The following is a 26743-nucleotide window of genomic DNA, read 5'->3' as shown; positions in this document are numbered from 1 at the left end:
AAATTGAAATGATTCATCAATCAACTTGGCAATAGTCTCAGGCGAAATTCTTAAAAAAAAAAAAAAAAGGGGGGGAAATTAATAGAAGAATGAAATGTTATCTACAGAAAACTGGAATTCAGCTCACCTATAGCTGGCAATGGAGGGAAAAGTCAGTATATGAGATGGGGGCTGTAGGGCCCTAACATGGTCCTTGCCTTTGAGGATTTACGACAATGTTCACTGTGGCATCGCTATTTTCCAAGGCTCATTCTCACTCTTTGTACTCTAGTCCAGACATGTCCCCACCTTCCACTATGTCTTGTAGCCCTGTGACGAAGTGGAGTCCTGGCTGCAACATGTTTAGAAGATTTCACTAATGGCTAAGGGATCAAAAAAAGATAAACAAATAAAAAATAACCAATAATCATTTAGTAAGTGGTCTAATATGGGGAGAGCTCCCTGCCTACTCTTCTGCCTCCGTTTGGTGAAAGTCACATTAGGCCCATCAGGCCAGAGAGATCTCTTGAATCTCTACACTAGAAATGGGCAGTTCGTAGGTTACATGTTGCCAGTCCTAGGCTTCTCATGGCAGACATCACTAATCAATCACAGCACTGTTCCTCACTGAAGATTTAGCCTTGAGTCAACTACCAATCAAAGTTAAACCAATCAACTTGTGATCCCTGCTTTAGACTCCTCAAAGTCCTTATCAAAAAGACAAACTTAGAGAGGGCCAGGAAGTTCACCAGTCTTCCTAAGGCCCAACTTCTGAGTTCTGGTGTCCTGTCTGAAAATTACCTCATCTCCAAGTGGAAGGCCCACCAAGAATGACATGTCAGAACAGTCCACACTTGCTGCTAGAGGTGCCTTTCTCTACAAACCAACTCAAAATCCCATATTCATATGAAGGTCAATAAGTGAAGGATCCTTCCAGGAGCCCCCATTTCTACCCTCCAGTTCCAGAATCAATACCAGAGGATCACAGAGTATTGGTGGAAGATGGACAATGTCATGTCATCATAATTCTACACTATTATTTGTTATTATCTTCACTGGGGACAGAGAAAAGTGCAAATCACTAACTGTTTAAGAAGTTTACCTTGTGAACCAGACTATGCATCCTCAAGTGTCCACAAGCCAAGAAAAACAATTTTGTTCCCTGAAACTAGATATGCACCCAACTAGAAATATGGATACTGATATTTGGGTACAGGACACTAAGTGGTACCAGAGTATGTGAAGACAACTTCCCTTACTCAAGCCTTCTTCCCCCACCCATTACAGGTTCTGCTAAGAAGAACTAAGAATTACTGAAAGCCTATTAAGTGTTTTACTTACTTCATTGAATTTTCACTTGAACTCTGTGAGTTATTGTAAAAAGGGTGTGGGGGAGGCATCTGACCTCCCCTAACTTCACAAGGTAGAGAGAGAATCCATCAGTATCCACAGTCCAAGGCTGATTCCTATGAGGCAAAGGTTAGAGGTACTGCCACCCTCCAACCTTTCTACCAACTCTGATACCATTTGTCCTTCACATAGCACTCTCTGCATCTCTACTGGAGTCAATAAGCCATTGCAATGGCCACACAGAACTTACAGATAATACTCATGATTATGGGGTTTATTAGGAAAGTAATAGGTTACATACAATTCAGGATCAGGAATGTTCAGGTTACAGCTCTTTCAACAGGAAAGCCATGCCTGAAAGCCGGTCTCTTTTCTCTCTGGCCCCTCGAACCTGGCCTCTGCTTTGCTTGAGCAAGGATTACAAACCTCTTTTCACTCTGGTAAGAAATGTCCAGAGGCACCCCACTCTACCTACAAGCCTCCTATCCAAAAGCATTCTGTTTTCTTGCTCCATGGGCCCAGAAGCCCACCACTCTCTCTCATGCAGGTCTCTTGGTTCTGCTCCCTCTGCTGCATACTCATAGGCATGTGTATCTTTGGTCCTTGGACTCTCAGCCTGGCCTCTATCCTGCTCTGGAAAGTGTTACAATGCTCTTTTAGCTCTGCAGATAGGTGCCCACTCCACCAGCTAGTCCCAAAGGCTCTCAGCTTTCTTGTTCTGTGGGCCAGGAAACCCACCACTCTGTTGAATGCTAATCTTTTGGTTTTGCCACTTCTGCTGCTCTGATTTTTCTGCCACTTTCTCTAGTGTCTCTCACCTGTCTCAGCAGTGCCTCCCTCTATCTCCTGGGTACATTCAGTGCAGGGATCTCAGCTCCAAACGACATACTCCACTCCAGGCTCTTCTTTCTTGATGGTAGTGAGATCCCCCTTTCCATCTCTGAGATGGCTCATTTTAAGCCTAGCAGGATGGCAAAACTGACCAATCCCCATGTTAGAGTTCCATGCACCTTATTTACATTATTAGCAAGCTATCCCATCCCCTGTTGTTACGTGCCATCAAGTCGGCCTGACTCAGAGCAACCCCTCCTTGGGTTTCCGAGGCGGTATCACTATGGAAGTAGATTGCCCAACCTTCCTTCCAAGGAGTGGCTGGTGGGTTTGAACCGCCAGCCTTCTAGTTAACAGTCAAGTGCCTTAAGCACTATGCTACCAGAGCTCCTATGCTATTTGCAAGTCATCATACTAGGTACAAAGGAGCTATGTTGGCTCAATGGGTAAGTCGTTTGGCTGCTAACAAAAATATCAGTGGTTTGAACCCACCATTTGCTCCTCGAGAGAAAAATGAGACAGTCTGCTTCCATAAAGATTTACAGCCTTGGAAACCCTATGGGGAAGTTCTACTCTGTCCTGAAGTGTTGCCATGAATCGGAATAAACTCAGTGGCAGTGTCCTTGGTTTTGATTTGGTACTAATCAAAAGATGAGTAAGACACTATATTTGCCTAGGAATATGCACACACTATTAGGAGAAATTTATGTATATAAATGACAAGAGCAATATCTTATAATGTGCTCTGTTAGGCACTGAATTGTGTCCCTGAAAAAGATGTGTTGAAGTTCCAACCCCTGTACCTGTGAATATGACCTTGTTACAGAAAATAGAGTTGTTCTTTTGTTATTAATTGGTTCAAACACAATCATACTGGAGTAGGATGGGTCCTAGTCCTAGTTCTTTCTGCATAGTGTCTTACAAAAAGGTAGTGACACATTGGGGAAATATAGATGTCATGTAATGACAAAGGCAGATCTATCTATAAGCATAAAGGAACTCCAAGGATTGTTAGCATCCATCAGGAACTAGGAGAGAGGCCCACAGAAAGAATTAACATGACTGAAATTCTAATTTGGACTCTGGCCCCCAGAATTCAGAGAAAATAAATTTCTGTTCTTTACAGCCTACCACTTTGTAGTATTTATTATAGCAGCCCTAGGAAACTAAGACATGCTCTAGCAGAAAACCATTGTGGCACAAAGGAGCAAGTAGTCAGTACCTTCTGATGTTCAGAGCAGAGACCACTCCAGCTGGGTTTTGATCATGAGCAGGATTTCCTTGAAGTCAGGGTCAGATTAGTGCTCACAGTAGATGGTTCCAAATGTCTGGTTACAGGGAGTTCAGAGAGACATAGGTAGAATATAAGGTTAGACAGGTAGGCTCTAGCATGGAGTTCTGAGGCCAGGCTAAGAACTTTAAAATCTTATCCTGTAAGAGAAGAGTTTTAAGCAGAGGAATGATCTAACTAACCTTATGGTTTAGAAGGATTACCCTGACAGCTGCCTGAAGAATGGATTTGAAGGAAAACACAGTAGAAACAAGGACTTGAGGAGAGCAAGCTGTGGTAATGATCCAGGCAGGCAGGTAACCTAAAGAATTGGCAGAGGAGAGAGAGAGAGAGAGAGAAAGAGAGAGAGAGATGTAGTAGAATAATCATATTGTTGCTGTTGTTAGTTGCTGTCAAGTTAGTTTTGACTCAGGGTGATCCCATGTATGATAGAACAAAACATTGCCTGGTTCTGTGCCACCTTCAAAATTGGTAAGCCTGAGTCCATTGTTGTTACCATGGCATTTGAGTGCCTTCCAACTCAGGAGGCTTATCTTCCAGTACTATATCAGATTATATTCCATGATCCACAGGGTTTTTATTCTCTAATTTTCAGAAGCAGGTCACCAGAGCTTTTTTCCTAGTTAATCTTAGTCTAGAGACTTCACTGAAACCCTGAATAGGTGACCCTGCTGTAGTTTCCAGCATCACAGCAACACACAAGCCACCACAGTATGACAAACTGACAGATGGATAGTGGAAAATAAATATGACCATTAAGAAATTGCTTAAGTCTCTAAAGCCTAGGAGAGTTGAAAGTTCTAGGCGTGAGCTACTGGAGAATGCCATTTATTAAAACAGGGCATGCAGGAAGAGCAGCTGGTTCAGGAAGAAAGTGTGAGTCTCCTATGAACACATATATACAAGGGCAGGATGTGTGGATAATGCTTTTGTTGTTTTAGGGTGGCTGGAGTAGCTGACATGACTTGAGCAAGTCACTGTCCCTCCTTTTGTGTCCTCTCGGACATCAGGAAAGTCAGTTATGATTGCTTCTTTCCTCATGGGGGTGTAGTGAGGCCTTGTTTAGCTATTTAAAAAATTATGCCACATCTAGATAAAAGGAACTCTGTTAGTGAGGAGCATAAGGAGACCCAGCACAAAGAAATGTTTAAAAGGCTGCCTGAGGGGTAGGAGACAGGCTTGCAGGGGGTTCGTTCTGGCTTCATAATTAGATTTAAAGATCCAGAGATGAAAAACAAAAGATACAGGCAACAGAAGATATGGATTAGTTCTCTCTCCAGATGGATTAACATTTGGATTGTTTTTCCCAGATGTAACTGGCCGGGATTAAAAACCTACTGTGCTGCTCCCACAAGGAGGCAGTGGCAACCCAGGGGCTCCTAAAGAGACAGCTGTCAGCTCATCAGTTCTCCATGGGGACTCCTCTCTGCAGAGGTGGGGAGGCTGGGACCTCTCAGGCTTCAAGCATGAGATGCAGCCCTGCGCCAGCCCAGGGAGCCACCACCAGTCCCTCTGCCCTTCCAAAGCACAGGGGTAACAGCGTATCAGAGCCCAGAAGCCTAAAAAAAATGCAAACAAGTTTGCTTGGTTCAAAGCAACAGATGGCTCCCGTTCTGATAAGAATTCCTAAGTGTCCACAGCATCCTTTCTTCTCGGGCTCACCTTTGAGGCAGTGCCTCTGCCTGTACCTGGCTCCTACAAGCGAGGGGCTCTATGAAAATAGGTCAGATTTTATGACTTCTGGAAATATAATGTCTCCGCCAGGTTACAAGTTTGAGGAAGAAACAACATCTCCTTTGCCCGCATGACTTGACTCCTTCAGGCCCACCCTTTCCCCTCCACTCGCTCCTTGTGCCATCTCTAGTATTTTAGCCTTACCATCCTTTGAGTCCCTGGAAAATCACACTTTCCCCCAAAAGGCTTCCCAGATTCTCCAATAAGATTCTCCCTCCTTGCTCCCTCATTGCATGTTGTCTCTTATAGACCAGTAAACTGGTTGCCATTGAGTCTATTTTAATTCATGGCAATCCCATGGGTGTCAAAGCAGAACAGTGCTCAGTAGGGTTTTCAAGAATTGATTTTTTTTTTTTTTTTTTTAGAAGTACATTGTCAGGTCTTTCTTCTGAGACACCTGAGTGGATCTGAACCTCTAACCTTTCAGTTAGAAGCTGAGTACATTAACTGCACCACCCAGGAATTCCTTGTTTATTATATTGTTCTAGTAGTTAGTTGCTGTCAAATCAATCTGACTCAAGGTAACCCCATGTGTACAGAGTAGAATTGAACTCCACAGAGTTTTCAAGGCTGTGACCTTTGGAAAGCAGATCATCTGGCCTATAATCTGAGGAACGGCCTCTAGGTGGGTTCAAACTGCAAGTCTTTTGGCTAGCAGTTAAAGACTTAACCATCTGTGCCACCCAGAGACTCCTTTATTTATTATAGCCCTGAGTTAAATCTACTTGCATTAGAGTTGCCATGCATCTAAGTTTCTCTCCTACTCTTGATTTTCAGTCCATAGAGAGCAGGCTTGTGTTGGACTCATCTAGCCCTTGGGGGTCTGCCACATTGAAGTTGTTCAGTCAATATTTGTTGAATTCAATAGAATAGGTGAGTAAAAGAGAAAGTAGAACTGCTGCAGTGAGAAAAGGCAGGTGTTTCCAAAATGAGTCTGTTTCTGCTAGAACTGCCTGGATTTCATAAACCAGTGTTATTGCAGGGGGACTTAGGGATGTCTGGCTAGAGCTATGGTTATAGGTCTGGGAGCATCTATTGGCCAGGCCTGCCAATGGCTAGCAGGAGTGGCTTCATGCCTCTGGAAAGAATTCTGAGTGGGTTGAATCCTGGCTCTCTATACCAATTTTGAGCCCTGGAATAATAGGCAAATCTCTTACTCTTACTGAGCCTCAATGTATTCATCTGTAAAGTAATGATGGCCATGCCTACCCTTGTGAAAAATTGTGTTGTTGGTGTTATGTGTCGTCGAGTCAGACTCGACTCATAGCGACCTCTCCTTGGGTTTCCAAGGCGGTATCACTACGGAAGTAGATTGCCAACCTTCCTTCTGAGGAGTGGCACATCTAGTGGGTTTGAACCGCCAGCCTTCTGGTTAGCAGTCAAGTGCCTTAGGCACTATGCTACCAGAGCTCCCAAATAATTGTAGGAACATGACATAATATATGTGAACCCTGTGGTACTTAGTAGGCACTTTATGATTGAAGTTTCTGGCAGTCTAATAGATGTGCAATCAATTATTTGAGTAATTAATTGATTGATGGAGAGTATTAACTCAAAGTAGGCTCAGCCTGGAGATGTGGGATTCACAGCTCACATAGAGCTTGTTCTTGTGGTGCAGGTTAGTGAGTAGTCTAGGTGTGAATCCATCTGTGTCTGAGACCAGAGTTCTAGCCCTAGGTCTTCTGGTATGCAAAGTAACTTCTGTGAGCATTGGGTCAAAATTATGTTTCCCACCACCTTCACTGGATTATTGTTGGCCCTCTGATGAAACGCAAACATATTGCATCACCCTGCACATAGCCCCTAGTAATTAAACTATGAATATTGGTGTACTGTGCCGTTGAGTCCATTCTAACTCAGTGTCCATAGAGTAGCACCCATAGAGTAGAACTGCCCCACAGGGTTTCCTATGCTGCAAATCTTTACAGGGCCAGATAGCCAGATCTTGTCTCCCACAGTGTGGCTTGTAGGTTCACATTGCCAACCTTTCAGTTCGCAGCTGAGTGCTTAACCATTGTGCCACCACGGTTCCTTGAATAATTGTTAGATTTTATTATTATCTCTTTTTTCCTCCAGATTCTAAGTTCCATAGAATCAGGAACTATGTCTGGTTTGTTACTAATTCTATCCCTAGATCTTTAACCCAGTCCTAGCAGATAAGGATCTCTATGAATATATGTTTAAAAATTCCTGAATGACCAGTATAATGTTCTCAAACTCTGTAGCAGGGAGGCTGTGATGAGCAGTAATGTTTATTTTCTTTCATTGGCATTCATCGATTTCTAGTCACATGAGGAGACCAAGTCAAGTAAGGAAGTTTCAGCTACTAAATTTGTTATTGTATTGTATCATGAATAAAAAATTTCCAACAAGCTTCCTTTCTTTCTCAATTTCCTTAACTCCTATGAACAATAATTAGGGATTGGGAGAAATTGTATGAACTTCATTTTTTTGTGTAGATCAACAAACTTCCAAGCTTGAATGCACATTAATAGTTAGTATTGATTAACTTGATTTAAAAGCTTGTGCAATATTTCTTTTGTTTCCTTGTCTTCAGTTTTTGTTTTGAAACAATTTCAGACTTACAGAGAAGGTGCAAAACAATACAAAGTTATTTGATATATCCTTCAATAAACCTCCAAAATATTGACATTTTGCTGCCTTTATTTTACCATCTTCTTTCCCTTTCTCTCTCTCTACAATACACACCTACACAAAAACACACATATGTGCACATTCCTACATATTTTCTGAACCATCTGGGAATAAGTTGCATACATGATGTTCCATTAACCCTTTCTGCTGGGAATTCTGCAAATTTGCTTAATCACTGATAGCCAGAATACAGTCTGAATTCAAGACCCTGCCCAACCCACAGCTCCAGGAATTAAAAGGAAATAGAAAGTGATTTAATATGGCAAGTTTTGTTCTAGGCACCTTTCAGTTGTGTAGTAGTAATTTGTGTTGTCTATCAAATAAATAAGGAACTCTGGTGCCATAGTTTGCTAGCTGTCTGGTGCCATAGTTTGCTAACCCAGAAGGCTGATGGTTCACACCCACAAGCCACTCTGTGGAAGGAAGACTGGGCAATCTACTTCTGTAAAGATTTACCACCTTGGAAACCTAAAAGGGGATCACTATGAGTTGGAATTGACTTAATGGCAGTGAGTTTGGTTTTTTGGTTTATCAATAAATATCTCAGGTTCTTCTTCAAGTGCAGTCATGTAACTTGCTTTGGACAATGAGATATAAGGAGAAGTGATGCATGTCACTTTTGGATGGAAGCATTAATAGACAACCATCTATCTTACACACTTTCTTTCCCTCTGCCACATGATGGAGACTCCTTCAGCCTGGAAGGCAGAGTGAGGATGACATGGAACAGAGCAAGAAATAAATGGTTGTTTAAAGCACTGAAATTAGAAGGGAAAGGGAAAGCTGTTATTTGTTATTGCAGCATAAACTGGCCTATGCTGACTGATACAATATGTTGGTTTATTTAATCCTTACCAAAAAAAAAAAAAAAAAATCCAAGATGTAGAAGAAACAATTCTTTGTGGATCTTGTGCACTTCCACATGTCTTACAAGTGAGGCACTAACTGCCTTTGTTCCAGAATATCTTTGCAAGGATGTTTTTATAGTGCAATTGCCTTGGAAGACAGTGATGGTGTCTTCCTCCAGGGGAAAAGGACAGGTATGCTTATTGTCTTTTATAAAATTTCCAGATTTCCTAAGCTTGAGGCTCCTCTCCTGTAATGCAAACCATAATGTGTGCAAGCATCCATCTAAGTGATTTGCAGGGGGTTGAAGCACATTTACTGGTGTTCATGTTTTGCTGTGCCATGAGTGATAAAGTCCATTATCTCTGAACCAGAATTCTCATGTCTTCCTCCAGGATCTTTGAAACAGTATCAGGTTAACTTGCTAGCTTGCAAGTAGGGTAAAATCTCAGACTCTGTTCTTATTATTGGGCACCAGCATCACCATTTTAAAAATTATGAAACTGAACCTCAGAGAAGATAAGTTATTCAAAACCAAATCACTAATAATTGGCAGATTCTGTTTTTTCCCATTATCCTCCATAGCTTGCCAAGAAAAAATAATACTTAAAATGCCATTAATTTACCCCTGAATTCCTGAATTCATTCATTTATGTATTTTTTCCATTAATGCATAAACCTAATTTATTTCAAGCACTATCCTAGACACTGTTTTCTAGCATCTTTAAAGATTAGCATTGACTGCTCCCAGTATAACCAGTTTTGATGATGAACATGAGCCATTTGAGATTGCTTTCGTCTTGGTATATGCTACATCTATTTTCAGCTGCCTTCCTCTAGCAAACAGATGACCTGAAGGATGTAGCAAGGAGTCAGATTTCCCACAATTTAACCTGAAGACTGCATTTGCCCCATTGATGCAGTGATAGGTGTGGGAGCTTTGGAGATCTCTAGAGAAAACAGAGAGTCTATGGAGAGTCAAAGACATCTTGTGCCCAATAAATTATTTACTGTTCACCAAGGACCCTCAGACCCAAGCAGGGGCTGAATTTGATTTTCCTGTCCTCTCTTAGGCATGTGTAGCCCTGGTAGTGCAAAAGGTTTACACTTGACTACTAATCTCAAGGTTTATGGTTCAAACCCATTCAGCGGCCCTATGGAAGAAAGACATAGCAACCTGATTCTGTAGATATTGTTGCCAAGAAAACGCTGTAGAACAGTTCTACTCTCTAACACATGGGGTCAGCATGAATCAGAATTGACTTGACAGTACGAGTTTGTGTTTTGTTTTGGATTCCTCCTGGACACTGTAACAAGATGAAAAGGAACCAGGGATTTACCAGCTCTGGTGATGCAGTGCCTAAAACATCTGACTGCTAACCAGAAGTTTGGCTGTTCAAACCCACCAGCCACTCCATAGAAGGAAGATGGGGCAATCTACTTCTGTAAAGATTTACCTCCTCGGAAGTCCAGCAAGGGTTGCTATGAGTTGGAATCAACTCAAGAGCAGTGGGTTTGGTTTGGTTTAAGCTGCAATGGGAATCTCTCCTCTGCTAATCAAAAGGTTAGATATTTGAGTCCATTCAAAAGTGTTTCAGAAAAAAAGGCCTGACAATCTGTTTTGAAAACAATTAGTCACTGAAAACCCTATGGGTCACAGTCTGCTCTAGCACATGTGGCGTTGCCGTGGGTGGAAGTTGACTCCACAGCAACTGGTACTGATAAGCTGAAGTAGATGCATCCCTCCACACACACACACACACATACATACAGTGCAAAAGCCCCAAGGTCTTGACTTTCAGAAAGACTAGACCACAACCTCACATCCATCTCCATCCTTAAGTCATCCTATTCCAATGGGACATATTGGGAAAGAATGTAGACCAAAAGATCTGGGTTCAAATCTTGACTTCAGCTCTATTCTCCTACTTTAGCACTTCTGCTACTGTTTTTTTAACCTCTCTGAGATTTAATTTTTCATCCATAAAGTAGGATAATAATACCTAATTTATAAGATGTTTTATGAGAATTAATAAATGAGATCTCATACATAAAGAATAGCTTCTAGCACATAATAGGGTTTTCATAAATAGTAACAACTATCATTTTTACCATCATCATTTTGCTTTTGACTCAAACAAAAAGAAAATTAGAGACTAGGTGCAGAGCCACTGACTGAGAGCCAAAAGGGGAAGATAAAGTGTTATAATTGCCTCTCCAGGAAAAAGCAATAAATCCAGGCAGCTGGGCTTCTCCTACTTTTTGGCAGCATAAGAAAAGGGCTCTGTCAGAGGACTTCTGATTTGGAACATGTAAATGAGTATCCACCATGTGCACGAAATGAAGTGCGGAGTGATGCAAGGGATACAGAGATGAGGCGGTCAGAGGCTGGCCTTCTAAGAGTTTATTATCTACCAGCATTGGAAGAAAGGGAGAAGTGGAAAACCAAACACTCCAAGATGAGGCAAACTGAGAAAAGGGAAGAGAAGCTCAATAGGTGTTCATGGGTGAGATTTCATTCCTGTGAAAGGGTTGAGATAGACATTGACAGATGAGGTTTCAGTAGAGAGACAAGGGGAAAGGAAGGGCAAATGAGGCAAAGGGAAAAACGATGAGTTGGCAAGGACCAGATGCATTCAGGAAACAGCTGGGAATGCACTCTGGCTGAAAAGTTTTATGGGCTAAGCAGGACACAGAGTCTATACAGTAACAGTGTACTTAATCTGGTTGTCAGTGAGGAGTACCAGCATCAGAACTCTGTTCAAGGAAGATTCATCTGGCAACTGTGTGTGGGATGGCTTAGAGGAGGAAGAGGAAGGCAGCAGAGAGACCGATTAGTGGTTTAGAAAGCACTAAATATGCAGCACTTATTAAATAGGAGCAAGAATAGAAGCCCAGAACTCAAAGGAATAGTAATGAGAATGAAAAGGAAGATTCAAGGAAGAGAAGCTTAAAGAGAAGGTTAATAACTGAGCCATTTAGCAAGCATTCCCTGTGCTGGAGCCAGAGAAAGTACTAGCAAAGCACCCCATGGTGTGGTCACCACCCACACACTGTGGAGGGAAGACACACTTCTGGAGATCTAATTGGCCAAGAATTTTGGGGGTAGATGTAAGCAGTAACTTCATAGCAAATGAAGGGTATTAGTCCCTAGAAGTGCCCATTGTTAAATGCTCCACTACCAGTTGAAAGGTTGGAGATCTGAACATACCCAGAGGCACCTCAGAAGATGGGCCTAAAAATCAGCTTCCGAAAGGTCACTGCTTTGAAAACCCTACTAAGTTTTCTCTAATCTGCACAGATTTTGTTGCCAATATTTGAAATTGACTTGATAGCAAATAACACCAACAACTTCCACAGAGTTGTTTGCCACATCCAGCAAAACCGCACAGGTCACGAAGTGAAGCAACACAAAAGGATTAATGGTTTTCTTTTTTATTTTAAAAGGAATGGGGGCCAGGCGGACGCCCTGCGTGTTCTGTGAGAGCGACCCCTGATGCCTTTGTTCTACTTTATTTATATGTTTGTACATGATTACATCATTAGTCTTGGAATCCATACAGTCAGCTTATTCTCTCTCCAGAGCTAAAGTTTTACTCCTCTACGTGCTCAAGGAAAACAAGTGGTCATTAAAACAATCACAAAAATCTTCTCAGGAATAAGGAGTGTAAAATGATAAATGTTTACTAGGACTCAATGACCCAAAATATGAAACATACCAATAAGATAAAAACATGGAGAATAACATCTACTTTTAATACTTTGATGTTTTGCCAATTAAGTATTTAACAGTGAGAGAGACCTTGCCATCTCTTAAAGCAACATTCAACCACAGAGAGGCCTTGCCATCTCTAAAAGCAAACACTCAATCACAAGAGAGGCCTTGTCATCTCTTCATTATAATTAGAATATGTGCCTTGCAATCATGTTCTTTTAGGGGTCTTTTTCTTGGTCCCCAACAGTTGTTGGCTAACCAAAGAATTCATAGGCTCAACTATTCTGGAGGCAAGATGGGCATCATGGACGATGCAATTCCAATAATCAGAAGACTTTCGATTCTATCTGCAGAGGTCCAGAGGTCATCTTAGACCCGTAACTCTCAAATCCAGGTCACACAAGCTTGTATAGTAGGAAAAAGAACCAATTGCCACAGAGTTGACTCAGACTCATGGCAACCCCATGTGCATCAGAGGAGAACTGTGCTCCACAAGGTTTTCAAAGGCTGATTGTTTGGAAGCCGATAATCAGATCTTTCTTCCCATGTGGAATTGCCTCTGGGTGGACTTGAACCTGCTACCTTTTAGTTAGCATCCAAGTGTGTTAACCATTTGCACCATTCAGGGACTAATCCGTAAGAGGAGATCCCAAAAATTCTCTAATTTCTAACAGTGCTGTGTGCAGCCCAGCAGGAGAAGGAGGAAGAAACTGATTCTTGATTGAACAAGGATGTCAGTTAAGTGCTTAACTAACCCTTTCACAACAAACTTCAGCTCAGAGGGCAGCCCAATGGGAAATCTCGGAGGGTGCAGTTATGGAGAATCAGCTTTACAAAGTAGAATGCTGCTTTTTTTCGCAAAGCCATTTGGCAGTACAGACAAAAATTCTGACAAATGTTTAACTTTTGACCTAACAGTTTTACTTCCAGGGATCTGTTCTAAGCATGATCCAAGTGCAGGTGAGAATTTATATGCCAAGACATTTATAAAGGCAAAGTAAATAAATAGAGAAAACAAACTAAGTAGAAATGACAGGGAAATGGTTAAAATAGTTATGGTATACTTACTCCTGTAATACTTTATAGATATTGAAAATGATATTTTTGAAGACTAAAGGAAGATGTTTATAAAAGAATATCAAATGACAAAAAAAAAACTGCTAAATTATACATCCATTATGATACTATGAGAAGCTCTGGTGGTGTAGTGCCTAAGGCATTTGACTACTAACCTGAAGGCAAGAGGTTCAAACCTACCAGTTGCTCCTCGGAAGGAAGTTTGGGCACTATGAACCCATTACCACTGAGTTGATTTCAACTCCTAGTGACCCTGTAGGACAGAGTACTACTGCCCCATAGGGTTCCCAAGGCTGTAATCTTTACAGAAACAGACTGCCACATCTTTCTCCCACAAAACACCTGGTGGGCTCGAACTGCCCACTATTTGGTTAATAGCCAAGCACTTAACCACTGTGCCACCAGGATTCCTTATGATCCCATGACAAAATATAGATATAGAGTCATTATATCTTCTGTCAGTCTGTCCACAATGGGAAGAGTAGCAATCACCAAGGGGCAGAATTGAGGCAGATTTTATTTAATTCTTCATACTTTTATGAATTCTCAAATTATTCCATGGTAAGTATGGATTAACAATAATAATAATAAATAATTGTTAAAGTGTACTGAAGACTCACTATATGCCAGGCACACCACTAAGAACTCCACATATGTATCCGCCCACTTCATCTTCTTAACAACTCTACAAAATGGGAACAATTATCATAACCATTTAGAGCTGAGGAAACAAAGGCTTAGAGTGGTTAAGTTATTTGCTCAAAGTCAACTGACTGGGAAAGGGAATTGAGACTTGGACTCAGGCTGCAGTGGCCCTAATCTCTCTACCCTTAATCATTACAATAACTCTCCTTTATGGGCACTAAAGTTCCCTGGCTGGCACAAACCATTTGCAAGCAACTACTAGCCTAAAAATTAGTGGGTGGTTCAAACCTAACCAAAGGTGCCTTGAAAGAAATGTCTGGGATCTGCTTCTGTAAAGATAACAGCCAAGAAACCCTATGGAGCAGCTCCACTCTGTAACCCATGGGGTCACCATGAGTCGGAATGGACTCGACGGCAGTGGATTTTGGATTTTTTTATGAGCAGTAAATATATATGTGTGCGTGTAGTGCTTTTATTTCAAAAATGTCCTTCTTTTCCTCTGCATTTTACTTTAAAGGACATATAGAGCGTTAGTATGGGAAAGCATGGTCTTCAGGAAAAGGACTCTGGTTTTCCAATAAGTAATTTACCTTTCATACAAATATAATCACAACACCAGGAATAGGATCGTCTTTGCTCTGGGATGAACGTGGATTATAAAAGGTCAAGTAAAAGTACTTTCCATTGTTAGCAATTAGCTAATTAAGTAAATTAAGTCTTTTAAATAGTTAATAATAGAACTAGTCATTATAGTTTTCAAGTAGATTAAGAATAAATAGGAATGCTTTTTTTCGCTCTGGAACAAAATGAAATGGGAAGGATTCTGCCAGTTTCTCCCTGGGAACCCTGAGCCAGTCTCTTTGATGGGAGAAGCAATGACAAGGATGCACAGTGATGCTCACTCACCTCAACTCCAGAGACAGCCCAGTTCAGCCACCTATCAGCTGTGTGACCTTGGGTGAGTCACTTAGCCTCTCTGGACCTCAATGTCTTTATCTGTAGAATAAAAGAGTCTGTCTAGATGATGTTTTGGTTTATTTCCAGCTCTGATTGTCTCCAATTCTATACTTCTATGAGAAAATCAAGGAGCCGTGGTGGCACAGTGGTTAATGGCTCTGGTAGCATAGTGGCTAAGGCACTTGACTACTACCCAGAAGGCTGGCAGTTCAAACCCAGCAGTCACTCCTCAGAAGGAAGATGGGGCAATCTACTTCTGTAGTGATACTGCCTCAGAAACCCAAGGAGGGATCGCTATGAGTTGGGTCTGACTTGACAGCACATAACAACAACAACAACAGCTAGCTGAAAGGTAAGCAGTTTGAACCCAAGAGCTGCTCCTCAGGAGAAAGACATGACAGTCTGCTTCCATAAAGAATATAACCTTGGAAATCCTATGGGGCAGTTCTACTTTTTGCATAGGATTGCTATGAGTTGGAATCGACTAGATGGCAATAGGTTTTGGTTATGACAAAATCAACATAGAGGATAAATTTATGTCTGAAAAGGCAGAGAGACTCCCAGGCACAGGAAGCTGGCATTTTGCATGACCTTTCTCCTGTAGAACACGGGATCTCTCCCTCCTCCCCAGCCTGGCAGCCCCAACTGAGAGCACAGTCCTCAACCAAAGACTTTTTACGATAAAGCAGCGAAAATAGGGGTGATGCTAAGAAGAAAAAGTAGCATAATGGAGGACTTAGGGTGCTCTAAGTGTTGCCAGGTCAAATTCCTACCCATGATTCCCTTGTGGAACTGCTGCAAGCATTACATTCTCATCCCCTTCTTTTCTTGTTTTATCCTTTGTAAGCACTATCTGTGGAGAGAACGGTTCAGAATCCCAGGGACTGCTGAGCTAATTTATAAACTGGGGAAAGAAAGTTATTTTCTGTGCTTGTAGCATGATGCCTCCCTGATGATTCATGCGCTGGCCTGGCCAAGCCTTACCTGCTTGTCCTCCATGACAATTAATATTCCATCCACAGCCCAACACACAGGAGAGTCAGAACCAAATATAGAGATGATAAATCCACCCTCTGCCATAGACTCAATTCTGACTAATAGCAACCCTCATTGGGTTTCCAAGTCTGTAAATCCTTAGGGAAGTAGATTTGCCTCATCTTCCTCCCACAGAGTGGCAGGTAGGTTTGAACTGCCAACCTTCTGATGAGCAGCCAAATGTCTTATGCACTGCTCCACCAGAGCTCCTGGCATAGAAGGTACACAATATAAACAGGCCAAGGGCAGTCTGTTTTCAGAGTGGCAGATCCCATGACCTTCGTGTTGTTTGGAGATGGCCGGAAGCAGAAAGACAAGCAGACCCTCAACTGTGTCTTTGAGAGACTGACTCCCAAGCTAAATCACTGAGCTACACGGCCCCTGGTAAAATTAGCACTCTCCCTGCTCTTTATCCAACTTCATTCTTTCATTGGGCAAGTCACAATCATTACACAGTTAGTGAGCTGAAGGCACGCACTAGGTTCTAAGAAGTACATGCAGTGGGGTTGGAGCTGGATGTTGCCCATAAGAAATATGAAAGCTGAAACTAAATAAAACATTGTCTACAGGCATGCCACCTTAGCCAGACAAAAGTACATCTTTCTCTTTAACAAGCCTCACCCTGATCAACATTATTGTTGTGTGCCACCAAGTCACTTCTGGCTTATAGTGACCCTATAGGACAATGTAGAACTGCCCCCATAGGGTGTCCTAGGCTGTAACCTCATAGGAGCAGAGCACCAGGTCTTTTCTCCCATGGAGCAGCTGGTGGATTCAAACAGCCTACCTTTGGGTTAGCACACAAGTGCTTAATTATTGTGCCACCACAATCCTATCAAATTAACTTATAGGTAATTAGAGCTAGGAGAAAGGATGGAGAGAAACAGATGACTAATATTTATTGACCATTCCTGGACATAAGGGGGAGCTCTGGTAGCATAGTGCCTAAGGCACTTGACTGCTAACCAAAAGGCTAGCGGTTCAAACCCACCAGCCACTCCTCGGAAGGAAGGTTGGGCAATCTATTTCTGTAGTGATAACGCCTCAGAAACCCAAGGAGGGGTCGCTATGAGTCTGGGCTAACAACAGACATAAGGAGATCTGGTGACATAGTGCCTAAGGCATTTGATTGGTAGTCAGATGTGGTCTAGATCTAGATGATGTTTTGTTTCATTTCTAGCTGTTGGCAGTTCAAACCCACATGCCACTCTGTGGAATGAAGATGGGGTAAACTACTTCCATAAAGACTCACTGCCTCAGAAACCCAAAGGGGGTCACAATGAGTAGGAATTAACTCAATGGCAATGAGGGTTTTTATTATTATTGTTGTTATTATTATTCCTAGACATGGTACAAAGGACTGAAACCTGTTTTATCAGTTAATCCTCAAAACAATCACACTTTAAGCTGCTATGGTAGTTATGTTTGTGTGTCAACTTGGCTGGGCCTGGTTGAGTGGCTGGGCAGCTGGTGGTAGTTATTCCCCATGATGAGACTGCCAATCAACTCCATGGTAGGATCACCGACAAGCAGCTGAGTAGCTGCCTTTGGAATGTGGTCTGCTTCCTGTATATAAAGAGAAACCTTGGGAATGGTCTCTAGCCTATGGCATGCTTGGACCCTGCATGTAGCCGTGTCATTGCTCAGCAGCCTGCTATGCTCTGCTGACCTTAGGACTCACAATGGACTTAAGTTAATGGCCTGCCATGTGGTTTGATAACATCAGGACTGTGCCTTTTTACTTGTCAACCATGGGGCTTCTCAGCCTCAGCAGCCACCAGCTGCCTGAGTGAAGAAATGCCTCTAGCTCCAGTGGGCCGGGAGCAGGAGACAGAGCTGGACCCCAAGGTTGAGGGGCTCTCACCCAGCCCCTAGAACCTGGCATTTTGAACTTGGACTTAAAGCCTCCAAACTGTAAGAAAATAAACTCCTGTTGTTAAGGCCATTCCATTTGTGGTATATTATTGTCAGAGTGGCACTATGAAACCAGAACAGCTGCCATAACAAAATAAGTAGCTTAAGGAACAAAGTGAGTAGCTTTAAGGAACAAAGATTTATTTTCCCACAGTTCTGAATGATAAAAGTCCAAATTCAGGGTATTGGCAGGCCATGCTCTGTCAGCTCTAAGACAGACAAGTCTTTTCCGTTTCCAGTAGCTTCAGATATTTCTTTGGTGTTCTTTGCCTTGTAGATGGGTCCTCATATGCTGTGTTCCTCCCTATGTGTGACCTTGTTTCCATGCCTTTTACAAAACATCACTCAGAAGAGGTTATGATTAGGACCCACCCTGCCCTAATATGGCTTTGTTATTATAACAAATAACATCTATAAAGAAAAGCTCTATTTCTCCAAATAAAATCATATTCACTGATGCAGGTCTGAGGACTTAATATCTTTTGAGGAAACACAATTCAATTCCACAACACTTAGTCTCAGAGAATTTAAGAAACCTAATCAAAGTAACTCTTTGGAGCTCTGGTAGCATAGTGGCTAAAGCACTTGACTGCTAACCAGAAGGCTGGAGGTTCAAACCCACCAGCCACTCCTCGGAAGGAAGGTTGGGCAATCCTACTTCCGTAGTGATGTTGTTGTTGTAGTGATACTGCCTCGGAAACCCAAGGAGGGGTCGCTATGGGTCAGGGCCAACTCGACAGCACATAACAACAACAACAATCAAAGTAACACAGTATGGAGCTGGGAAGATTTGACCCCAAGTTTGATTGACCCCAAAACCAGATCCCACACCAATACCTCCTACCCTATGTTCAATGACTACTATATAGTAGATCTGGAGCTTTGGTGCCATAGTGAATAAGGCATTTGGCTGCTAACCACAAGGTTGATGGGTCAAACTCACCAGTCGCTCCGCAGGCAGAAGATGAGGTAATATATTTCCACAAAGATTTACAGCCTTAGAAACCCAATGGGGGTTGCTATGAGTTGGAATCAACTCAATGGCAGTCAGTTATACATATATATATATGTGTGTATACACACACACACACACATATATATACATACACACACATACATATATATTTATACACATATCATAGTTTACATTTGCTGTCTAGTCAATTCTGACTCATGGCAACCCCATTTCGTCATAGTAGAACTGTGTGCTCCATAGGATTCATTTGTTGTTGTTTTCATTTTATTTATTTTATTGTTGTTGTTTTTGTTGTTGAGAATATATGCAACAAAACATACGTCAACTCAACAGTTTCTACCCGTACAACTCAGTGACATTCCTTGATTTGTACAACTATTCTCACGCTCCTTTTCTGAGTTATTCCTCCCCATTAACATAAACTCACTGTCCCCTAAGGTTCCTAGCTAATCTTTTGAGTTACGGTTGTGAGTTGGATCCCATATCCAAAACCACAGCCATCAAGTCAATTCTGACTCCTAGCAACTCTATAGGAAGAGTAGAACTGCCCCCTAAGCTTTCCAAGGCTGTAAATTTTTACGAAATTAGACTGCCACATCTTTCTCCCATGGAACAGCTGGTGGGTTCAAACTGCTGACCTTTTGGTTAGTAGCTGAATGCATTATCCGCTACACCACCAGAGCTCCTTGATCCCATATAGATTGTTCTTAAAAGAGCATAATGCTCAGGGCAGGCATTTTTTTTTTCTCTGGAGGGTTTTCAATGGCTGATTTTTCAAAAGGATATCACTAGGCCTTTCTTCTGAGGTGCCTCCAAGTGGATTCAAACCTTCAACCTTTTGGTTAATAGCCAACCACATAAATTGTTTGCACTATCCAAAGACTCTAATACACATATACACACATACATATTCATATATGTATACACATTTATACACACACATAAATATACATTTGTCTATACACATACCTATCTTCAAGTTAGGAGCTCTGGTGGCGTAGTGCTTAAGGCATTTGACTGCTAACCCGAAGGCTGATGGTTCAAACCCACCAGTCACTCCTCAGAAGGAAAACTGAGCAATCTGCTTCCATAGAGCTATCACCTTTGGAACCCAAGGAGGGGTTGGATGAGTTGGATTCAACTCACCAGCAGTGAGGTTTTTTATGTTTTGTTTTGTTTTTTGCTTTTCTTAATCTCCAAATTAAAGCTTCAATCCAGTTCCTAGGCAAAGAAGTGAACAGGAACAGATCCAAATTTGTAAAATGTGAGTGAACCAGAAAGCTAACCAGAACAGGAAAGATTATTGGTCTAACACCTGCTAGAAACTTAATCTTCCTCTTAAAAAACAAGGGCAGGGTGGGCATTGCATAGCAACCAAATCTGAGTTGAAAATAGCAATGCCCTGTTCAAAGATGGCTGCCAACCCATGCCACTTTGAATGTGTGTTGTTCTCCAAAATCCTGGCAATAATCCAATGTCACACAAGCTCCTGAAAAGGCTCTCTATGTCTCTTCCAAATTTCCCATTCAAGAGTTTAAACTCATAATTTTTTCCATTCTGGTTAGTATTACAACCAAAACCAAACTCCATGTCATTGAGTTGATTCCGACTCATAGTGACCTCCACTGGGTCTCCAACACTCAATCTTTACAAAAGCAGACTGCCTCATCTTTCTTCAGTAGAGAAGCTGGTGGATTCAAACCATTGACCTTTTAGTTAGTAACCAAATGCTTTAACCACTGCATCACCAAAGTTCCTTGGTTAGCATTCCATATCACCTAAATTTTAAAAATTCAGGTCATCCCAGTTTTGTTTTATCAACCATGACTAAACTAGTTCTAACTGATTTGAAGCCCTGCTTGAAACACCCTTACAAGATAGAGATTATTATCTCTGTTTCATATATAAAGAAATCAAGGTTCTGAGAGGGGATGGCACCTTACCTACACTCATGTAACTAGTAGATATTAGAGCTGGGATTTGAACCTGGGTCAGTCCAGCAGAGCCAAGTGCTTAAAACCAAACTCTATCCACTATCTCCTACCTCCAAGAATCCTCATTCCCCAGCTTATGCAGCCAAGAGGACATATTACCTTCAGTTTACTGATGAAGCTGGGAAAAGTTGGCATTGTAGTCTGCCCCTGCTTTGAGTTGCTCAGTCATGTAATGTCCCTGCCACACAACCACATCATCTACATATTGTACCAAAAGAAATTTCCATTCAGGCTATTGAACCATGAATAAGTCTAGTTTCCCAAACCCTTCTCCCAGCTGAAGGAGCTCTGGTGATGTAGTGGCTAAAAGATTTTGTTGCTAACCAAAAGTTCAGTAGTTCAAACCCACCAGCTGCTCTGCAGGAGAAAGATGATTCAGTCTGCTTCCTTAAAAATTTACAGCCCTGGAAACCCTATAAGGTCATTCTACTCTGTCCTGTAGGGTCATTATGAGTCAGGATCGACTCAATGGCAATAGATTTTCTCCCAACTGCCACACCCTGGCCTTTTTAGTGTTGAGCAGTGATCTCGATGAGTGTGAGTGGTCCAAGGAAGATTCAGGGACTGCATGTTCCATTTTAATATTCATTTTTGGCTCAGCTTAATTTCTTTTAGGCCTGCTTTGGTTTCTTTTCCAATTAACTCCCTGTTCTGCTTGTTATTAAATTGCTATGTGAAAACAGAAGCACATATCTCCTTGCTGCTTTACCAAAGCCAGGAAGAAAAAAAAAAAAAATGAAGACAAATAAATAGATGAGACAAACATTTTGGTATTTTCCAATGAGGAGCTAATGTATATGGTTAGTTGTTCAAACTGGGACTCTTCTATGAGTGAAAGGTCACCCACTATTAATAATTAAACCCAGACCATAAGTGTAAACTGAGACAGTCTAAGATAGATCAATAAACAGAGTCTACCTTTCAAGGAGAATGGTAAGTCTGAGAGAGCAGGGTCCACATTGCTGCTGTTTTCTCTGCAGAACATAGCAAATTAGGAGTTTTTGTTGTTGGTATTGTGTTGTTTTTTAATAGTACCTATGAGAAACAACCACTATACATCTGTCCATTTGTCATACTGTGGTGGCTTGACTAGCTATGATGCTGGAAGCTATACCACCAGTATTTCAAATGCCAGTAAGGTCACCCATTGTTATTGTTATGTTCCATAAAGTCAGACCTGACTCATAGTGACCTCTCCTTGAGTTTCCAAGGCAGTATCACTACAGAAGTAGATTGCCCAACCTTCCTTCCAAGGAGTGGCTGGTGGGTATGAACTGCCAGCCTTCTGGTTAGCAGTCAAGCACCTTAGGCACTATGCTACCAGAGCTTCCTTAGAGTCACCCATGGTGGACAGATTTTAGCAGAGCTTCCAGACTAAGACAGAAAGGCATGGCAAACTACTTCTAAAGTTAGCCAATGAAAACCTTATGGATGAAAACATAATACTGTTTAATACAGTACTGGAAGGTGAGCCACCTAGATTAGAAGACACTCAAAATACACAGTGGCCACACAGTGACCTAGAGCATACCATCAACAGTGAAATTTGCATAGTACTGGGCAACTTTTCATTCTCTTGTACATGAGATTACCAAGAGTTGAAGCTGACTTGGCAGCAGCTAACAACAACATGAGAAACAAGAAGAAAAAGCAAGAGTTTCTTCCTAGAAGAAAAATAATACTAACCTGGTGCTACGAATTATGTGGCTGCTAACCAGAAGGTTGGCAGTTCAAACCCACCAGCTGCTCCACAGGAGGAAGATGAGGCAATCTACTTCTGTAAAAATTTACAGCCTTAGAAACCCAATGGAGATCACCATGACTTGGAATCAACTTGATGGCAGTGGGTGGGTGGGTGGGTTCTATGAAAAGTGGTATAGGACTGGGCAGTGTTTTGTTCTGTTGCATGTAGTGTAGCTGTGAGTTGGAACCAAGTCAATGGTTCCTAACAACAACACAACAGGAAATGTAAAGTGTGTCTTTAATGCCTCTGTCTCTCCTTTTCTTATCCCTTAAACTATCAGGGGTATTCTTCATCTATACTTACCCTCACCTACCTCAAAGTCTTTATGCTGTTAGGTGCCCTCAAGTCTATTTTCTATTCTTAGTAATCCCATGTAACAGAGTAGAATGGCTCCATGGCATTTTCTAAGCTGTGAGTAATCTTTATGGGAACAGATCACCAGGTCTTTCTCCTACATAGCCTCTGGGTAGGTTCCAACAGTCAACATTTTTGTTAACAGCCAAGCTCTTAATTGCTGTGCCACCAGGGTTCCTTCAAAATCTTTACATTCCCCATTATTCAGATTTTTCAGGCAAGTGTAAAAACAAATTGTTCTAAATAAATTCCCTTTTCCAAAGATATTTGCATTTTAACTGTGAACAAATCCTTAAGGTAAAGGAGTGGGTCTCAGCAGCCTAAGGCCTTAGAATCAGACATCAGGTAGGCAGCAGCCTACTTAGTCCCCTCATGGGGTGAGCTCCCTTCCTAATGAAAATCACCTCCTTCCCCTTTAACACTTGGTTGTTGTTGTTGTTATTTGCCATCAGTCAGCCCTGACTCATAGCGACCCCTCCTTGGGTTTCCGAGGCAGTATCACTACGGAAGTAGGATTGCCCAACCTTCCCTCCGAGGGGTGGCTGGTGGGTTTGAACCGCCAGCCTTCTGGTTAGCAGTCAAGTGCCTTAGGCACTATGCTACCAGAGCTCCTAACACTTTGTTGTTAAGTGCAGTCAAGTCAGTGTCAACTCAGAGTGACCCTCTGTACAACAGAACAAAACACTGCCTGGTCCTGTGCCATCCTCACAATAGCCGCTATGTTTGAGCACATTGTTACAGCCACTGTGTCAGTCCATCTCTTTTTTTGCTGACCCTTTTTTGCTGACCCTCTACTTTACCAAGCATGATGTCCTTCTGCAGCGACTGGTCCCTCTTGACAGCATATCTAAACTACTTGAGATGAAGTTCCACCACCCTCTCTCCTAAGGAGCATTCTGGCTGTGCTTTTTCCAAGACAGATTTGTTTGCTCTTCTAGTAGTCCATGATACATTCAATATTCTTTGCCATCACCTTAATTCAGATGCATCATTTCTTCTCCCATCTTCACTGTTCATTATCCGGCATACGAGGTAATTGAAAATAACATGGTTTGAATTGAGCGAACTTTAGTCCTCAAAATGACATCTTTGCTTTTGAACACTTTAAAAAGGTCTTTTGCAGCAAATTTCCCAATGAAATACATCATTTGATTTCTTGTCTGCTGCTCCCATGGGTGTTGTTGATCCACATAAAATGAAATCCTTCACAACTTCGATCTTCTCTCCAGTTATCATAATGTTGCTCATTGCCTCACTTGTGGGGATTTTGTTTTCTTTATGATGAGGTGTAACCCATACTATAGGATGTAGTCTTTGATCTTCATCAGTAAGTGCTTCAAGTCCTTTTCACTTTCAGCATGCAATGTAGTGTCATCTGCATAACACAGGTTGTTAATGAGTTTTCCTCCAATCCTCATAATGACCCTATCTTCTTCATAGAGTCCAGCTTCTAAGATTATTTCCTCAGCATAGAGATTGAACAAATATGGTGAAAGGATGCAGCCCTGATACACATCTTTCCTGATTTTAAACCATGCAGTATCCCCTTGTTCTGTTCAAACAACTGCCTCTTGGTCTATGTACAGGTTCAGCATGAGCACAATTAAGTGTTCTGAAATTCCCATTCTTCTCAATGTTATTCATCATCTGTTATGATCCACAAAGACCAATGCCTTTCTATACAGGTAAACATCTTAGATCTTAGATCCTAGAATTAACTTGTTCAAAGTTGTCAATCCCTAAGTAGCACAAGCAGGTTTGAGCTCAAGTACTCATCTAAAGGTTGGCAGTTCGAACCTACCCAGTGGCACTGTGGAATAAAGGCCTGGTGATTTGCTTTTGTAAAGATACAACCAAGAAAATCTTATGAAGCACAGTTCTACTGTATTACATGTAAGGTCACTATGAGTCAGAATTGACTCAACAGGCAACATGTAGGTTTGTCGATTCAGGGTTAAAGAGAACTGGACTCTGGAAGTGTGTGCCATTCAAGGCAAGCATCCTCAACCACAGAGGAGATGGCCAAAGGAAGTGCCACATCTGGAATGCCCCTAGATACAGGGCCTGCTCCAAAATCCCCTTTCTCCTATTGACTGAAATGGAGTTTCTCTCCCTGCAGGTGATGGGGCAACCATTTACATTGGAGTTCTGCTGCTGGCCCACTCTGCAGCCAAATGAACAACAGAGCAGCACCAAGAGAGTGCTTCCAGGGTATTCTTAATTGGGTGCATGGAATCTAGAATCTACTAATACCATTTAAATACCAATGCCATTAGCAATTTCATTGTATAACTGCCTACCAGATGTGTAACAACCATATTTACTGCTCTATTTGCAGCTGGTCATTCTACCATCTCTGGGCTCACACCCCATTCACTTAGTTTTGTTTCCCCATCTGCCTAAATGAGGGAACCACATTCTACCCACACACAGGAGGGAGAGCAGCTTGGAGGTCGAATGACTGCCACCATCTGATTTGTATTAAAAACAACATTCAAAAAAGTGGCCATTCTATTGCCACCAGAGTATTTTATTTTTCTACGGGGAAAAGAAAATCTCTCTGAATGTTTTATTCAGCAGACACTGGAACACTGTTATAAACTTTCTTTCTCAAACTCACTCCTTGAGCTCATTCTGCCAGAATTCCTCCTCTCCAGGGGAATTTTGCAGTTTGCTCATTAACTTCTGAGCTCCTGCTAGGAAATCTGCTACCTCAACTCCAGCAAGAAGCAGATCCTCTCAGTGAGGCTATGGGATTCATTGTGGTACAGCTTGGTCCAGGATAGTTCTAAGAAAATGATAAAATGTCAGGTACCATTTGAAAGGACCACAGTGCTACTAGGGTAAGTTGTCAATATTCTCTTCAGATGCAGCTCAGAGTCTGTTGTAGGCACTGTGATCATCCTGGGTTGAAATCTTACCTCAGAAGTTCTTGGTAAATCATCATCTCCCAAAAGAAGCCTGTTCACCAGAGGAAAACATCAGCCGATATTTCAGGGATAATGAATGGATAAAATAAGAGACATAAGTACCTCACATTCTAGAAGCTTCTAGACGGTTCCATAAGTAGAAGATATTCTTGTTGTTGTTAGCTGTCAGAGAGTCATTCCCTGACTTATGGTGACCCCAAGTGTGACAGAGTAAAACTGCTCCTTAGGGTGTTCTTGGCTGTAGTCTTTACTGACACAGATCACCAGGCCTTTCTTCCATGGAGCCACTGGTGCATTTGAACTTTCAACCTTTAGGTTAGCAACTGACAGCAAACTGCACGGCCTAGGCTTTCAAAGAGATTCTTACCCAGAGTCAAAAAGGAATTGAGAACTGTGTTAGACTGGGTTCTCTAGAGAAACAAAAACCAACAAAGCTTATATATATATATATATATATAAAGAGAGAAAAATTTATCTTAGGAAAATGGCTCACAAATGTATAAAAGCTGGCAAATCTAAAGTACCTGGAGCAAACATCAGGCTGGAGGCTTTTCCCCACAGGAGCCGAGAAGCTCATGGCTGGCAGGCAGTACACTGGCTGTTGACTCCAACGAATGATGAATCCAAGATCTCCAGGCCGAATGGTGGACTGCTCACTCACGGACAGTTGTAGGCAACACAACAGAATCCTGATCCACAGAAGAATGTCTCTCTTC

The sequence above is a fragment of the Orycteropus afer genome, unplaced genomic scaffold, assembly GCF_000298275.1.
Source record: "Orycteropus afer afer isolate SDZICR_OR568_19922 unplaced genomic scaffold, OryAfe1.0 scaffold00207, whole genome shotgun sequence".
NCBI lineage: Eukaryota > Metazoa > Chordata > Mammalia > Tubulidentata > Orycteropodidae > Orycteropus > Orycteropus afer.
This window is presented reverse-complemented; position numbering follows the sequence as displayed.